A 4364-nucleotide genomic window follows, 5' to 3' on the forward strand; every position below is an offset into this window, starting at 1 on the left:
CTTGCCAGCAATGCACATTTATGTATTCAGATCAGAGCTTATCTTGTTTGTTACAGATCTGCTCTTCCTCCTGCCTTCTGTGTTTCTGTTCCTGGTATGACCATTTCCTTGACACTAAAATGGGACTGTGAAGCCATATCTAACATTTGACCTTGCTCTGCTCCCCGTGTCTCATCACTGAGTTGAACAATATCTACATTTGTATTTCTTTGCCCCCTTCTGTTCTATTTCCCTTGCATCCAGCTTTATGTAGGTTTCATTAATTCTTCTTTGAATATTGCAACAGCCTTCCAGCCAAAATCCATTCTTTCAGTCTTTCTCTCCTTTAGTGAATGCTATCTCCTGTTGCTAGATAAATCTTCCCAAAGCATAATTTTAATCAAAAACTTTGAGTGTTTTCCCACAGTCTGTTCAATACACAACATGTCTACCTAAATAGAGCCCAGGGTTCTGTTACAAGAAGAGGGGTGAGTAGGAAACTGTCAGTGTCTGCCAATCTACCCCACTGACTCCTGAGTATGTATCACTCCTTTCCTTTCTTCCTCAAGGGAGATACTCTGAAATGCAACGCAGTTAGAGCCTCCAGTTCAAGGTTAAGGATTTCTGCCTGTGTAGTCAGCTCCCTTAGATATCAGAGGGGATCATCATGGTCTGACAAAAAGTTACTACCCATCTGCCATGCCCAATATTCAACAGTAGATTAGAAATATAAAGACTGCAGTATAACTTACATGCAGAAAATCAAAGACTCTGGGCTATAGCAATTGCTTTTCCTTTTTTTTTTGGCCACATGTGTGACTTGTGGGGTCTTAGTTACCTAGACCAGGATTGAATCTGGGCACCCTGCACTGGACCACCAGGGAATTCCCCATAGCAATTTCTAAATCACGTTGGTTGAGAATAGTGAAGACCCTAGCCCAGGCAGTTGAGTGATTTCCATGGTCATTGTCCTCGATGCCGCGGGCTTTCTCTCTGGGAAGCTCTTCCTGGTCGACTCTTCTATATGGTCTTTCTAAGGTGGGCATTTGAGAGTGGGCTTTTCTTAGGGGCTGCATTCCTATTTCACCTCTTTTTGGGGATAAGCTTTGAGGACTCAGGGATTATTTAAGAGATTAATACCATGATGCTGCTGGCTAGCCTAGGGTTTTATGGGCAACACAAATTCTATAAACCCAAGGGGCTTCCAATTTACTTGCTGCTATTCTGTTCTGTGTATGGGTAACCCAGAATCAGATACCTTGTCTTAATAAGGTTTCTGAGCCTGAAGACTCTCTTTTATTACATACAGCCCTCTGTTCTTTGTCAACTCCTCCTCTCCCAAACTGAGACTATTTGGAAAAAAAGGTATGAAGGGTCTTGCTAATTAACTGCTTCCACATTTGACAGAAAACTCCTAAAGGAAGTACACTGTACCTGAGAAAGGCAAAAGGCCATGGGTTTATCTCCCCTGAAGGCTACTTTTGCTTCTGCCTCTGGCCATAGCTTATAATAGCTTCACTTTGAAGTAAGAAGTACACAGGTTACTTCTGAGCTTCCCTGGTGGCTCAGACGGTAAAGCGTCTGCTTACAATGCAGGAGACCCAGGTTCAATCCCTGGGTTGGGAAGATCTCCTGCAGAAGGAAATGGCAACCCACTCCAGTATTCTTGCCTGGAAAATCCCATGGATGGAGGAACCTGGTAGGCTACAGTCCATGGGGTCACAAAGAGTCAGACAACGATTGAGCGACTTCACTTTCTGGCCATGGCTTATAATAGCTTCACTTTGAAGTAAGAAGTACACAGCTTCTTCAGCCTGAAAAGGCTCCAACTAAGACTTAGTCTGCTGGCTATAGGCTCTTAACAAAGCTGTCTTCCTTCCCACCCTGACGGCAGATTGGCTAGCTCTAATCTGGGTTCATCCTTTTTGTAGAATATTACTGGCAGTGTTTAGAATTAGCCAACACACACTAACACTCTAAAAATGTCCTATTATTCTCATGAACGTCACAACCCTTTGTTTGTCCCTTCCTGGGTTCTGCTGGCTACTGTTTTACCAGGATTGCCAACTTTCCAGTCTGCAATAGTTTTGTCATTGCTGATGCCATCCAACCATGTCCTTTAAATGAATCTTACAGTTTAGCTAAAGCAGCAGTCCCCTTTTGGTATAAAAATCTATGTTAGTTAAAATTAAGTTTGGTGCATGTGTCAGTGGCTTAAATGATGTGTAAGTTTATTTCTCTTCCTTGTAAAAAAAGGTTTGAGGGAGGCAGTCTAGAGCTGATATACAGATTCCACAGTATACTGGTATTTTAGGATCTTCTAACTTTCCTCGTCAACTGCCTAGAATGAGACCATTGACCATGTGGTTCAAGTTGGCTGCTGGAATTCCAGACATCACATTTGTTTTCTATACACAAAGATATAGGAAGAAGGAGAAGAGTGTAGCCATTCTCTTTCCTTGAGATTTTTCTGGGCATTCTATACTACATTATATACTCTGTACTACATTATATACTCTATACTACATGATAACTGATGGTTATAATGAGCTTCAAATAAAGTTCACAAGCTTCAAGAGAGGCTGGGAAAGTCTTTTAGCTGGATTGATGTATCCAGCTGTTCATCAAGGTTCTGCTACTAAGTGAAGGGAATGTGGATATAGGGGTTGGATATTAACAGCTTCTGTCACAACTAACTTTATTGTTTAAGTAATAATAAATCAAGGTAAACAGTTTTATGTGCCTTAAGTGATCTTCAAGTAGATTTTAGTGGGAATTTGGGGAGACAGAGGTAGGGGTGGGGTAGATTAGAGGTAGCCTCCAACTAGATGGATCATGGAAGACTATTTTTTTTAACTTTAAAAAATTGTATTTATTTTTTAATTGGTAGACAATTGCTTTACAATTTTGTGTTGGCTTCTGCTCTACAATAATGCAAATCAGTCACACTTAGACACCTGTCCCTTCCCTCCCTTCCTGCCCCCCATCCCACCCCTCTAGGTCATCACTGAGCACTAGCCTGGGCTCCGTGTGTTATTTTAGCAGCTTCCTACTATCTATTTCACATATGACACGGAAGACTTTCAAAAGGAGGTAGCACATGAATTCATTCTTTGAGTGAGAGGGAACTAGGGCATTCAAGCTGGAGAGCCTGAGATATGAGTGCAGAAATTTTGTGCCCTAGGTGTCTTGCTGCCCTAACCCTAGTCCAGTTCTGGGCTAGAATAGAATGTACATTAAGGAGGCAGGCAGCAAGAAAGGGTGGGATGTGGGCTTTACCCAAGTCAGGTGAAGAAACAGAAGAGTGCTCCTACAGATGTCAAGAAGAAAGCCTAGCATCTCAGGCCAGTTCCACATTGCAGCCTGGCAATCCTTCAACCAAAGGAAGAATTCTGCTGTTAACCAGCAGAGGAATTTCTTGTAGACCATACACCAAAGACAAGTTACGTTCATTTTGCCATCTATATTCTGAGCTTCTGAGTAGCGTTTTACTCTTTTTATGATTAGACCTATATCAGATCTTGAGTAAGGAAATATTCAGGACATCTGCTAGGATGTTAACATAGCTGACAGCTGCTGTAAACCTACACAAAACCAGGGTAGAGTGGGGGAGGGGCAACAGGACAGCATTCTCCCTGTGTGGGCTGCAGGGCGCATGCTCACATGAGTCAGCTGGGGGAACACTCCCTGGTTTGCAGTGCAATATTAGGGGGGTTATAATGTTACCCTGGGGATGCAGGGGACATGTCCTGTTCTCAGTTACTCTAGTCTGAGAGTAGCTTGGTCACTTGCAACGATGAAGATAAATGGTTACAAAGGCCTTTAATAAAAACATTAAACTGGGAAATGGGAGAAGTTGGTTATACTGCATGGTTGCAATATCGTGAAAGCAGAAATGCCACGTCACCTCTTTCCTAACCTCTGCAATTAAGAAACTGGAGTTCTAGGTTTATAATTTCTATAACCACATGTTTTAGATCCTGTCTCTTTCCAGTGATAGTTAAAGATAGTGTGCTGGGTACTCCATTCATTAGCTGGTCTGTCTGCTGCTCTCAGAGAGATGGGGGCGGGGAGTTGATTGTCCAAACAAATGAAAAGCAATAGATGCAATTTATTGAGGTACTTTCTAGATGTAAATCTCTTGCCATTCATTATCTCATAAAATTCTTTGTTCTTGCCTCTAATTATAGACAGATAATGGAGGTTTATAGAGATACTAACTTTTGTGTTTAGTGGTCATCTTGCTTATGTTGGCCAACGTTCTCAGGTGGTAACCCACTTCCTCTTGAGAAAACATCTTCGGGCAACCTCAAGCATAGGAAAGTTATTTTTTATATTTGATCCAAAATTTAATTCCTTATAACTTCTGCCTACTGATTCTAATT

The 4364-nt window shown here is 41.8% G+C and overlaps 1 non-coding gene across 1 annotated transcript; it reads left to right on the forward strand.

Annotated features, from left to right (window-relative positions):
* The first annotated feature begins 1533 nt into the window (after positions 1–1533).
* TRNAC-ACA (transfer RNA cysteine (anticodon ACA)) lies at positions 1534–1605 on the forward strand. The gene has a single exon. It is a non-coding gene; the product is annotated as a tRNA-Cys (tRNA).
* Positions 1606–4364: the final 2759 nt, after the last annotated feature.

This window comes from Giraffa tippelskirchi, chromosome 12 (assembly GCF_054371585.1).
Source record: "Giraffa tippelskirchi isolate mGirTip1 chromosome 12, T2T-mGirTip1v1.2.pri, whole genome shotgun sequence".
Taxonomy (NCBI): Eukaryota; Metazoa; Chordata; class Mammalia; order Artiodactyla; family Giraffidae; genus Giraffa; species Giraffa tippelskirchi.